We start from the raw sequence: 14,386 nt of genomic DNA on the forward strand, positions 1-14,386 counted from the left end.
GCAGGCTGAGCAAAGAACTCTGGAAAACCTCTAACAGGAAGTGCCAACAAGACATAATGATCAGACACCTGAACCACCTCAACTGACCCCTTTCAACATGAGGGAGCAGCGGCTCTACTCCGAGCTCCCTCTGGATGTCTGAGCTCCTCACCTTATCTCTGAGGCTAAGCTCAGCCATTCTACGGAGGCAACTCATTTTGGCCTCTTGTGTCCGTGATCTCATTCTTTCGGTCACTACCCAGAGCTCATGACTCATGACCAGTGAATCGAAAGCGTGACTAATCTGACTAGTCCACTGAAGCTTCCAGACAGCCTGGAGAAAAAGGTTGTTTTTGAATCTGGTGCAGAGGTCGTGTTAACCGATTATTCTCGATCAGCGGCTGAATTTTTTCAACAATGATCTTAAGGTCGTCCATCATTTTGACAGACCGGCTATTGTTTAGTCTTGCCTTTGATCATGTGTGCATGACCTCATTGTTGAGCTGGCGCTTTGGCTATCGCATTTGTAGGCTTTATCTCTACATACCATTGTAAAATGCTTTGAATGTCACAGCCCAAAAAAAGAAAAGAAAAAAACATACATCTGCTTCGTGTGGTGTTGACTGCATGGTCGGTGTCTCTGTTCATCCTTTCTTTCTGTGCCCTTGTAAATGCATTTCATATTATGTATATTAATCAATAAAAAATGAAAATGAATGAGCGAAAATAAACACACACTTACCGGTCGCTACAAAACACTAATGTTTGAAGCTTAAAAAGCCAATTCGAAACACACTGACCGGTTGCTACGAAACACTCACATCTGAAGCATAAAAAGCCAATTCGAAACACACTGACCGGTTGCTTCGAAACACACTGACCGGTTGCTACGAAACACTCACATCTGAAGCATAAAAAGCCAATTCGAAACACACTGACCGGTTGCTACGAAACACTCACATCTGAAGCTTAAAAAACCAATTCGAAACACACTGACCACTTGCTACAAAACACCCACATTTGAAGCTTAAAAAGCCAATGGAAACACACTGACCAGTTGCTACAAAACACCCATGTTTAAAGCTGAAAAAGCCAATAGAAACACACTGACCGGTCACTACAAAACAATCGTTTTTGTTGGTCATTGGTCTTAAACAGTGGTCTACAGGTTAGCAGGCTTCTCACAAGTGTCACACCATCCACCATCCCCTCTATGTCCTGATGACAAAGTCAGCTCATATTTTACGTCACTCTAGAAACGCTGATATCATATGTATGACAAGTACAAATGTAACATATTAATGGTTTGCAGAAACGTACAATGCCAACATTTTCTTCTGGCAGCTGGGCCGAATTATTGCAATTAATGCTGTACAGCCTCCATTAACTTAATCACAGAAATGTATGTACCTTCCTTTGTGCCATTCAGTAACAGCATGGTGTCATTACAGAGACTACAGGAAACAGGTTTAGTCCTGGCATGTGCCAGTGTGTGTCTGTCAATGGTGCAATAGTTCTTACTGTGAAACAACACAGAGGCAACAGTGCGGAATGTACCAGAGGAAAAGCACTGAAGGTACTGCTGATTGGCAGATAGCGAAGCAAATTTACTTAAATCTTGTGTGTGAGTCGCTGCAACGCAAGCAGATTAAAAACACACCAGTGGTAGACTTACATATACTCAAACACCGTAGTAAAGTGCAATTATGAGATACTTGTAAGTTGTCATCTTGTATCTAGTATTACCTTTTTATGCTTATTTATACTTATTACTACATTGTATTGTTCTCATTAGTTCGCAGATTGAGATTTTACGCAAAAAAAACTTAAAAACAAGTTTATTAAATTGCTGCATACACATTAATCACTAATAACCCAGCTTCTGCTTTCTGTGTTAAATACACCAGTTACATAGGATAGTGACAACACCCACTACATACTAGCTTCTTTTCTTGCAAGGTCAACTGTGTCGTCGACACTTACCAGAGAAACTATTTGCATGTGCCACAGGTTATATTTACTAAAAAGCTGAGTCACTAGCACAATTAACGAAGATGTTTTTGTAACAAAGCCCAGCATCCTGTTTGGCTACACGCTGTCTGACAGCAGCCTTATCTCTTTCTGGAGGTACCGCATCATTTGCCGAAAGGAATGCCAAACGTGTCCAAACGCACAAACAAAAACCCATGAGAGAGTGAGGACAAATCACACAAAGATACATGCAGGCAGCAGAAAGCACAATTCCCACAACTGGGAGGATTCCCATGATGAGAGGAGCTAACTTTATCCTTCGTGCCATCACCGGGCCTCAGTCACGTAGAGCTAAACACACTGTTCAGACCACGGTGAAGTTACTGTCATTAAAGTTATTGTCATTAAATTGCACATTGTGGTACCATAACAATTATTGAGACATAAATTAACAGGGTGGAGCAGAGAAAGGACATTGTTCCTTTTTGTTTGAAAGCCAATTAAAAATTAAGTTAATAGGCTATTATTGTCTCATAAAAAGCAACACTGAGATTTAGGTCAATACGTTTGCTTACTATCTTAAGTAGGGCTGAAACAAATGCTTCGGAGCTTAGTAAACTTGTGGAGGAAACTAAAAGGAGGAGGCAAGCGTCAGACATGAATGAGACTAGTATTGTCAGCGCACTCATCGACTGCAGCTTCAAGCAGTTAAACTGGCTGTCTGACGAGGAAAAGGAACAGTTGAGATGGATTGTGCAATAGTCCACCTTACACCCTTCATCCCCCCAGGGCCCATTGCATTATGTCAAATCTTCGAACATTTGCATTTAGTTATCACTGGAGCTCCAAAGCCTCAAAGATGGTATTTTTTGGACAGCCCTAGTCTTAAGCCCTGTTCACACAGGACTATTATTACCAGGAGACTTTATGTGATTTAGAACAACACGCTTTTTTTCATGCACTAGCAAATAATAACAGAAATAATTACGAACTATTTCAGTTAAAGAGTTCAATGGCTAAAAGCTCTAATATTATCTTACCTGATACAAGTTTGTTTCACTCCCTCTTGACTAACCATTTGTTTACTTTCCTCACTTTTTCTCATGCACAGAGCTGAACTGCAAACCAGAGTGATTTCATTCACCAATGGGCTCCAGGGCCTAATATGCTGAATCAACTGAAAAACATCTGACAAGGGCCGACAAAGGAGAATGGCACAGGACACACCACAAAAACAAGAGTGACAGACGCACTTTGACCGCCAAACATTGACCGATGGCCAACCATCAGCTTCATTTGTCAGGGCCCCTAAATGTGACCTTAAATCACATGGGACTAATGTTATGACATGACCTCTGTGTTTGGCTAAATGTGGTTGGTATTTGCCTTTTCTCTAAATAATATGGACATGACGGATTTGCCAGGGATTAAGATCAAAGACGACCTCTGCAATTATTACATATTACCTGATGTCCCCAGGTAATACTATTCCCTATATGAATCCCAGAAATAGTCCAGGATGTGTTTAGCTGAACTTTAGAAGAAAAATTTGCCTTCCGACCACTAAAACTCTTATTTGCAGGTAATATTGAACTCGCTAACAAGAAGTCACCAATATGTCCAAGGCCCAGTTTACGCCTGGTACTTACATGTGTTCTGGGTGATCGGATCACCAGCGAATGTATTCAATGCGTTCTCGATGCATCTTGAGATCTGATCGCTCAGACAACATGACATGTGGACACATACAGGATTTTCTAAACGTAAATCCAGCATTTGGTTTGGTGTTGGGCAGGTAGTTCACAATGGGTTTATCGAAGCTTTGCTGAAAACAGCTGCCTGATTTCACTGGATACGACCACAGGACTCAACTGATTTTCCCCAGGTTTTAGAAATATAGATGTTGCTTTTAAAACTCAGAATTTTGTCACTGTCTCCTCCACCTCCTTGTGCATGTTTGTGACAGTCATGTGTTGTATTCAGTTGGCAATAAAATCAAGGTTAGTGGTGTAGTGAGAAGGAATGTCAAAAATAAGATTTACAGTTAAAATATTAGCAAATTAATTTTTGTTCTTTCTGATCCAACAAATATTTGAAATTTGTCTGGAAGAGTTCATGATAAAATAAAATTTATGATACAAAATATCTACTAAAAAGGATTCTGCAGATTTTCATTTTGGATCAGAGCTGAAAACAATTAAAAAATCAGCAGATTGTCCGTTTGGGCCTGCTGATGGAGCCCAGTCTCACATTGAAGTCGGCGAAATCCGGCGTCGGAAACCAATGAAAGATGGCGTCTTTTAGTTAAGGCGGGCAGGAGGGGTGGTGGATGGGTCCAACAAACACTGACTGTCACCTGAGAGAGCGGTGATCTCGTTCCGTTATTATAAAACCAAACCCTGTTCTTTTATCCTAAACCCAACCACGTGTTATTGTTGTTGAAGAAAAAACAAACAAACTCCATTTGTTGTGTTGTACCGACGTAGTGTGTTTATTTTGAAAGAGACTGTATGTAAACGTTAAATTTCCTGTGAAAACAAACGGTTATATAGGAATATTGATTAATTCAGTGTTTTGTGGTTTTAAAAAAATGAGGAAATGGGCTACATTGTCTCCGCGCTTTTACTCTATGTGACCCTGCCTGAGGCCAGATGAACATAAATCATGGAAATATAGGTTGAAGGTTGAGACTGCTGCCACTTGACCTACTTTGTGTTTCCACCTCAACCAGTCCTGCCACATACAGTAGGACAGGTGAGTGGGCGTGGTGTGACTTTCCTTTCCATGATTGAGGAAATTGACAATCGAACACACACACATCTTTTATATGTCACAGCCTGAGAAGCAGGTGCACTTCATATGTGAGGCTCTGAGCGATCAAGGCACGACTTCTAAAGATCAAGACACAACAGACAGAAAAAAAAACAACGTTCTCTGGAGCTTTTTGGATCTATTTTAAAATCAGACCTATCAACTGGCAAGGTATCAACTTTTACACTCATATTCCATGTTTAATGCTTATCTGACATAGCTAAAAAAAAAGGTTACTGACAACAGACAGTGTCACTCGATGGGCCTTAAATGTTGAAAATCATAAAATATGCATTGTTAACTGAAGTAAGGCTGCAACAAACAATTACTTTGATGTTTTGTTTGCCCAAAACCAAAAGATATCAATTTCGACTTCTCTAAAAAAAGAGGAAAGTAGCAAATTCTCACAGACAATGGACCTCGTGCAGGAAATCATATATGAACAAATTTCATCCTATTTTGTTCAAATTTGAAATTTATTTATATTTTGTTAGTTCACATTTATTTCTGAGATTCACCAATACTTTGCTATTTTTGCTCTTCTCTTCAGTAAGAGAAAATGTTACAAGTGGTGGAGAGCACTCTTACCAAGAGAAGAGAAAAGCGTATAGTCCACAAATTGTCCAACGCAAGAAAACATACGAAGGAAATTTGAGGATCATAAAAAGAAATACATAAATATCCTATATAAAAATTTGTAGGCTAGATAACTATACTGGGTCCACTGATCCCAATTACTGTAATTTGAGTTACTGAGCGTCCCTCTACTGGTGGAATGTAACTAAGTACAATTAGTTAAATACGTTACTTAAGTACAAATTTGAGGTACTTTTACTTTACTTGAGTCTTTTAATCCTATGCCACTTTCTACTTCTACTCGGCTACACTTCAGAGGGAAATCTTGTACTTTTTACTCCACTACAATTATCTGATGACTCTCGTTAATTCATAATTTAAGATTACAAACCATATAAAAATACAAGTGCAGCTGAAATGATTCGTCAGTTGATTGGAAACTCAACTGGCAGCTATTTTGATCAACTTTTGAACCATTAATGAAGGAAAGAGAATTCCCGCACAGTCCCATTACTTGCAACGAACCCTATTAAGCAAACATTTAAGTCGTCAGACCCTCATCAGGTGAAGAAGCTTTTCTCAGCTCTGACTTTTTCTACCCTTCTTTATCTGATGAAGGTCTGACGACCGAAATGCTGTTTGCTTGATACAGTTTACTGCAAGTGATGGGACAATGTGCAGGAATTCTCTTTCCTTCATCAATCCTTCCGGCTTAACAAATATGAGGATTTTCTGCTTTTTCTTTTAATGATTTTGACTTATTGAGTTAATGTACATTTTTCTGAATCGAGTACTTTTACTTTTAAGACAGTTTCCTGATTGAACTTACATATTTTGACTTAAGTAACGTTTTCAATGCAGGACTTTTATTGTAGTAAAGGTTCTGAATACTTCCTCCACCGCTGCTGCAGATATGACATTTACAAGCATCATAAATGTTTTGCCATTGCTGGATTTTTTTATTGTTTCCCTTTAATTTAATTTAATTCTTTTGGAGTTTAACAGTACATCTTTTCCATTACTGCTGATCTCCTTTTTTTTTTGGTAGTATCCCTTCAATTCTTGGGCATGTGTCAGAGTCTTTGCACCCAGTGGGTGTTAAGCCTAGTTCACATTACACAATTTTCACCCTGATTTTGCGTCGTGGAGACTATCGTAATCTTTTGAGTGTTCATACCTGGCAACGTACGTTTCTGTCAGCGGGAGTCTCACCAACTGCGTTATGACCTGTGTGTGTACACCACAAGATTTCTCCACTGAGCCCTCGCCGACAGAGCCCCAGATAATGCGGTGACGTCACCAAACTACATTTTTTAACTTGGAGACGACACATCGTAAAGGCATTGATATTCTTTCCAGTGTTGAATCAGGCCTGGGTCCAAACACAACGTGCTCCCTGTGATCCTGTGGACGCTGACATTGTTGGTGTTGCTTGCTGGCTTGTCAGTGTTGCCAGATCTTGGGAGAGAAATAAGCAACCCGGGCTATGGAAACAAGCCCAAAAGAAGCGACTATCATGCATTTAAATAACTTATTAGACGGATAAATATAGAGAAAGGTGACGTTTGGAGAGCAAGCCCAAATAAGCAACTCTACTTTAGAAACAAACCCAAAGTCGCGGCTAATAAGCGGACCTGGCAAGTGGCAACCCTGCGCCTTGTCCTCCTCACATTTCTTCCATCCTCCTGCGTGCTGACGTTGGCTGATGCTCTTTGTCAGTCCTGTCAGACTTTTCCAGTTTTCTAGCATGCCAGATATCCAGTCCCAGTCGCAGACAAGGGGGCGACTTGCTCGTAGGCTTGTTCACACATGAGGACTCATTGTGGCAGACTATCTGCTCACTCACCTCCGACCCAAGGTGGCTCTCAAGATCCTCTGCAACGTCAAAGTCGCGGTGAAAATTGTGTAAAGTGAACTAGGCTTTACCTATGCTAATAGGTTACTTACGATCAAGTAGGATTCATCACTCAGTACACCTGGGTAAGAGGAGATTTAGATAGTTTCAAGTCTAAATTTAAGTTCCAGATTAACTTCATTTGGAAGCAGCAGTACGGAGGTATAGTCATATAACAGTGAGATGAAATGTTGTTTTTGAAGCATCGTTTAAAGTAAGAGTCTGTAACAGTCAAGCAATTCATTCTGGAGCGCCCTTTAGGTCACATCACGTCTTGCCTATCATCCTTTCTGTTATTAAGATGGCAGGGGTATCTCATTCAGGTGCTGTTAACTTGTTATATTGATATTAATATTAATGATCAAGAGCATAGCTTGCTTGTGCTCTGTGATTTCTTGGCTGCAAACCAGTTTCCTTCAGGGTAAGTAAGCTTAACACTGCAAGACGCAATGTTAAAAAGCACCTTGTGGTTTACTCTAATCGGATTAACATTTTTTAAGACACTCTTTTGAAGCCTCAAGGCCACTTTGTGTTCACGTCTGAAACCAACACTTTGGCCAAGTTGAGAAAATGTTGGCATGATTTCAATGGGTATTAACAGACTAGTATGGTTATTTAATCGCACCTGAAGACTATTGATAATAGAACTGTTGTTGGCAAAAATAGAACAAAAGGACATGAAACACAGAGGTTAAAAATCAGGAATTAAAAGGCAAAGCTCTCCTATAGAGTTATGTTTTAAGCAATGACTTAAAAACAGGTAACGTGCTAGCAAGCCTAATCTCCTCAGGCAGAGAATTCAAGAGCCTTGCGACCTTGATGGCAAAAGCCCGGCCACCTTTAGTTACTAACCTCGATCTAGGGACAACTAGTGAAGATAGGCTTGAGGATCTTAGGTCACGACTTGGAGTACAGGTAGTCAGAAGGTCAGCTATGTAACTGGGGGCTAAACCATACTGAGCTTTAAAGGGTACTTAAAGAATCTTAAAATCAATTCTGAAGTTAACTGGCAACCAGGAGGGAGGCGAGAGTTGGAGTTATATGTGACCTACAATTTGTCCCAGTTAAAATACGAGCTGCACTAGTTGAAGCCGAGCTACTGAGGATTTACCGAGGCACGTAAACAGTGCGTAACAGTAGCCGAGGCACAAGAATACAAAAGCATGAATAAGCTTTTCTGGGTCAGGAAAAGACACAGCTGATTTAATTTTGGTAATATTTCGTAGGTGGAAGTAGAAGGATTTAAGCATGCCCCCAGTTTGGAGAAGCAGGCAGCTAAGCGATGTACTGCTGTGGATGGGGGCAGCAGCAAAACATACTTTAGCCACCTAAAAAAATCAGTGTGTGTTATATTGGGAGTATTTTCACTGCTGTCAGACAGCCCTATCCAACAGGGAACTGACTTACTAATACTCCCTTCAAAACCACCAAACTGCTTTGACTCAAGCAATAATTTTACCTTGGAGAAGACAGGAGTTGCTGGTCTACTGCTGCCTGGATCAGATAGTTAGTTTGTGGTACATTAGTGTTTTAAAGGGTTGGTTCAGATTCACCAAAGTCACACTATCATGACAAAGACCAGCAACTCAGCAACGCGTTCTGTGGGGTAAAATTACTGTTTTTGTCAAAGGAGTCTGGTGAGTGTGAAGACAGCATTAGATGGATATAATAGTTCTATTTCTCTGTTGTTAAAATGCATTTTGCTGCTGTCCCTGTCCACAGCAGTACATTGCATGCTTGTGCGCCAGTCTGCTACTCTAAACTGCGGACGTGCTGACAGCCAACTACTGTATGTAATACACTGACTATGGATAGGTACGTCTTACAACCACACTTTAGAAAATCCGAACTATCCCTTAAGCGACTGGAGGCCACATTAGCCACATCTTGCATAACACGCTTGCATAATGTCCAACTGAGCTGAATTCAGTTGTGTTGCATTGTGGGTACTCAAACACAGCTTTTTCCCCTTGGCAATAAGGACTTTGAATGAATTCATATACATAGGACAAACCTTTTTTTTTTTACTACACTATATGTGCAATATCCAGTGGTACTATGTGCCTATCCCCTGGAGGTCGTGGGGTGCTGGAGCCTATCCCAGCTGACATCGGACAAGAGGCAGGGTACACCCTGGACAGGTCGCCAGACTATCACAGGACTGACACATAGAGACAGACAACCATTCACACTCACATTCACACCTACGGACAATTTAGAGTCACCAATTAACCTGCATGTCTTTGGATTGCAGGGAGGAAGCCGGAGTACCAGCAGAAAAATAGTTTATCTTGTGACTTAATAATGATTCGTTTCTATTTTACCTTTACTGTGTGAAAGTTAACATGTCTGCTCCCACAGTCTCAAAACAAGTGTCTGTTGTTGGCTCTGTGATAGACATGTAAGCAATCCGGGGCTTATCATGTTTTTTACCTGGGACGTGTCTGGATCGTGTCCAGTCCCACCACATTACACTGAAACATGATAAGCAGGTGGATGGATGGAGTAGATAATGGAGTCAAACACTTAACACTTATAAAAATGTGTACTTTCAGGATTGTTAGTATCACTGAAACAGTAAAATGTGTTGCTTCATATGTTTGTGACAAAAATAATATGTCACTGGAACACTTAAAAAAGTGTGTGTGGGTGTTTGCATGTACTGTGTGTGATAATGAAGGACAGAATCTTGACCCACTTCATTCCTAACGGCTTCTGACCATGACAATCTGATCTACGACAGCGGAGGTGATCTATGTTTATGTCTGTGTTATATAATGTGTTACATTATCACCATTAACACTGCCTTCATTCTACTTTCTCTCCCTTTTACCATCTCCATCTAAAACACATACAGAGACCCTGGATTTTAACTCTACTCATTGTCTTGTCCAGATTACAATGGATAAACTGCTTGTTATGCAACCATTTCCACTTCTCGCCACTGTTACACTTAAAAGGTCAAACAGCTGACACCAGACTGCAGACACTGATCAAGCACTACCTGTGGTGTGGCAAAAAATGTTTGTCCTGAAGTTCATTCCTTGAGTTAAGGTCATCGGGTTACAAGAAAAAAAGGTTTATCCCCTCAAGAGCATGTTTGTGTTGACATACAGTACCACTTGGCCTTTAAGGAATACCTCATCTGCAACATGACCATTTGTATATCAACCGTGTTCCCTGGAATTCCAGAAGAGAATTCTATGTTTCTCGCATGCCTCCATGATGGACGGAGAATCCAAAATAGGCGAACATTCTTGATGAATTGAAGTAAATGCGATCTGCCTTCGACAACAGCTAAACTAAATCAAAACACCTTTTTACAAACTCTCACACAACTCTCAGTATAATCCAAGTCTCACTGATATAGTCGTATGCTCAGTACTTCCCGAACACATGCATTTTCACTGAAACATTACTATTTTAAATGACAGTACAAATAGACTCACGCACAGACGAGTAGCATGCCAGGACGCAGGTTACTAGGATATTTCACAATGTGTGGCCCATACAACAAGCACACTAGAGACTTCCAGCGGCCAAGTGGCTAACTTCTGGTTAAGTGCTCCACTAACTTGAAAACTGATTAAGTTATTTAATCATGCAGCTCTTCTAGACTTGTTAAATGTTATACTTGTCCTGTTTGGGGTCGCAAGAGGGCTGGAGCCTATCCCAGCTGACATTAGTTGAGAGGCAGGTTACACACTGGACAGGTCACCAGACTATCACAGGGCTGACACATAGAGACAGACAACCACTCACACTCACGTTCACACCTACGGACAATTTAGAGTCACCGATTAACCTGCATGTCTTTGGACTGTGGGAGGAAGCTGGAGTACCTGGAGAAAACCCACGCTGACACGGGGAGAACATGCAAACTCCGCACAGAAGGATGATCGAAGGTGATTGAAGATACTGCACGATTACAAATGTATGCAGAATACATCCAACGGCAACAGTCTACAGCACAGAAACGCTAAGGTTTTCCTCCACAGTGTGAACAGAAAGAGGACTGAGGCCTCATCAGAGCTGAAGTTGACCAGAAAGAGAACTGAGTACTCTTTCAAATGAACTGACAATGTGAACACAAAAAGAACTGAGTCCCTTTTCTGTTGGTCCACTTTTTGGTGCACTTCAAGAGAGTGGGTGGATGGTGCAGGTTTGTAATGCGGCTGGACAGAACCTTTCCCAGTGCTATGACACAGTGGCGAACCGCACCTGTTGCAGCAGTATAATACACAACCAGGTGGAATCAACAGATTGCGGCCAGATAGCACCTGTGGCGGTGGTATGATATGCCGCTGGATGGCGTCAGATTGAAACGCTGCCGGTGACGACTTCATATAAGGAGCTAGAAAAGTCCCTAAAGGTCAGGTGGGTGGGTCTAACAAATCCCAGACTTCCACCTGGAATCCAACTGTTCGCTTCCCGTAAGAATGCAGAGTCAAACCATGATGTTTTTATCTAAACCCAACGATGCGCTTTTGTTGACAATCTGGCATTAGTTGCTGTGACTTGGAACGTCAACACAGCACTGAATATGTAGAAAAAGCATGGACCTGCTCGCCTATTAAACTCACAGATCGCTGGCGAAACTTCCCTCCGACAGATGAGAAGATGCATAGGAAGGCATTTGGTAGTGTTTAGCCTCTTAAGGCCAGCAGCAGCGGGTGATTGTGACAAAAACAATTGGGAACAGCTAAATGGGGAAACAGTGCCAGAGTAAAGTAAAAACACAAGAGCCTCTTGCTTTTGTTTTGACTGTCTGACTGGTCTGTATTGATTCAACTATCTGTTGCTTTCCACAGGATGTCCTTAGTTGGAAACTTCCTGACTGACGAGCAGTTCCTGTGCTCAATCTGCCTCGATGTGTTCACCAACCCTTCGTCCACACCGTGTGGCCACAGTTTCTGCATGGCCTGCATCAACAGATACTGGGATGGATCTAAGGTGTGTGAGTGTCACATTGAAGTCATTCCAGAAATGTCTGAAGGTTGTTTTTCTTATGTTCTTGTCTCCTTGGTCTGCTTGCTTCCTTCTTTATCTTTCTGTCCTTCCCTCCTGCCTTCTGTTTTTCACTCTGTCCTTGCTTAACCTTTGTTTACCTCCATTTCTTTCCTTCTTCCTTTAGTCCCTCAGTTTGTACCGAGAATTTCTGACAGTGTCTGTTCTGTTTTTTTATTCCTTGTTTCCTCCTTTTCTCGCTCTTGTGTGCACTGTGTTTGTGTTGCTTTAGTATTTCTTTTGTGTGTGTGTGACTTCATGTTACCATATAGCCTCAGTTTGTGCCTTTCGTGAACTAGCATACATACTGAGGGCAGCTGCAGAGCCACCGTGTGCAGGTGTATTGACCGTGCGGCCCTCTTGTGGAGGCCCGAGATGTATGGACGGGTTGAGACACATGCCCCTAGTGATGCGAGAGATGGAACCAAACAGGGTCTGGAGCACGTTCAAGGACATTGCTGTAAACGTCACCAATGACAACATTTAATTTGTAAAACAAGAGAAGCAACTGTAGCCAAAACTATAGTTTACAACCAGAAATCATTGACTACCCAGACAATTACAGAGTAGCAATCTATGATGTAAGAAGAGGAAAATAAGGACTAAATTACACTGCACGAGTTGAAGGTGTTTACAGGATTGCATTTTACTGGAGTCGTTCCTTGTACCCAAGTGGTTAAAAATCCCATAACTTAAAGCCACTACAAGGAACTTTTAACTGGATATGCAAAAGTCTCTCGTTTCTGCTGATGTCTGTGCGTGACCTACAACAGCAAATGAGACCATCGGTGTGAAGATAAGCTATTTCTATATAGCGTATATCCATACCTTTAGGAAACTGTCTCTGGATCCGCACCAGGTCGCTTCCAGGACGAAGCGATTTACGGCACTCAGATGGCACACGTCATCTTACCTAGCTGCTTACATCTATAGTGACTCTTCTAAATAGTTGCTATTCCTCCTCCTTGACCCGACGTCCGTGGGGAGTTAAAATAGCAGCAATCATCGGGTAAAAGTTCTGTGAACGCACTGGACTCACCAACAGTCAGCCACATCTCAGTCACACAGAGAAAATCCAATCCTCGGGAAGTCAGGAAATCCTTCAGTATAAACGTTTTGTTCGCTAGCGATCTAGCATTTACCAGCAGAATTCTGGCAGAAGCCAGCGGGTCTATGGCGTTAGCTGTCCGGGGAGCCACACACAGAGGCCGCAGGTTGCGCAGATTCACCCTGCGCCAGCGGGAACGAAGAGAGCAGAGGCCGCGGGGCTGGAACACCTCATCCAGGCTGACGGCAGGTACCAGCCAGGCGTCAACAGGGTCCAGCGAGTGCCGAGAAATAAAGAGGCGAGGCACCGCTCCATACTCAGTCCAAGAAGCCGTGGAAGTGCTCGCCAAACAGGCCTTCAGCCTTACCAGCTGACAGCTGCGTTTACCCCATTGGCGGTGGTGCTTACGCCGGAGAGGTGGAGCTGGGGCGCAGCAGAGGTGAGCTGGGATCCCCGATAGGAGCGGGGACAAAGTTTTCCTGTCTTTTTGTTTCATTCATCCCCAAAACAAACACATGCGCGAGCCAGGTAAGCATCTTTACGACTATAAGCGCTAGAGCTCATGGGAAATGTAGGCTTCATTCTGGCAAAACACTACCGCTTTTGTCCACAGGGTCGCCAAAATCAACTCACAATGAAAGTTCCTTGTAGGGGCTTTAATTTCATAACATCAATGGTTAATTATATTTTATAGGAATGGATGGTTACCTCAACAACACATTAATACATGAGTAGCACAAACTGGGGCCAGTACCACAATGCATTCAGCAGGTTGTATAGGTTGTTTAAAAATCAACAAGTAATCCATTTATCTTTACGTACATCATATACTTTTCCACATTCCTTTTATCTTGTTTTCTGTCTGCCTTTCTGTCTTCCCTCTTAATTTATCATCTTCTTTGGTTCCCTTTTTCCTCTCCATCCATCCATCCATCCATCCATCCTCTCTCAGGTTTGTCAGTGTCCTCTGTGTAAGAAGACCTTCCAGAAGCGACCAGAACTCCAGATCAACAGGACACTGCGAGAGATTACTGATCAGTTCAGATCTATGACCGGAGGAGGAGTGGGGAGGGACAAGAGAGGGGGGAAAGGAGGAGGAG

General features: G+C 42.0%; 1 long non-coding RNA gene across 1 annotated transcript; it reads left to right on the forward strand.

Annotated features, from left to right (window-relative positions):
- The first annotated feature begins 4,787 nt into the window (after positions 1-4,787).
- On the forward strand, positions 4,788-14,371 carry LOC125884444 (uncharacterized). The gene is made up of 3 exons (XR_007448700.1): positions 4,788-4,932; positions 12,043-12,184; positions 14,239-14,371. It is a non-coding gene; the product is annotated as an uncharacterized LOC125884444 (long non-coding RNA).
- Positions 14,372-14,386: the final 15 nt, after the last annotated feature.

Source organism: Epinephelus fuscoguttatus, linkage group LG23 (genome assembly GCF_011397635.1).
Source record: "Epinephelus fuscoguttatus linkage group LG23, E.fuscoguttatus.final_Chr_v1".
NCBI classification, from domain to species: Eukaryota; Metazoa; Chordata; class Actinopteri; order Perciformes; family Serranidae; genus Epinephelus; species Epinephelus fuscoguttatus.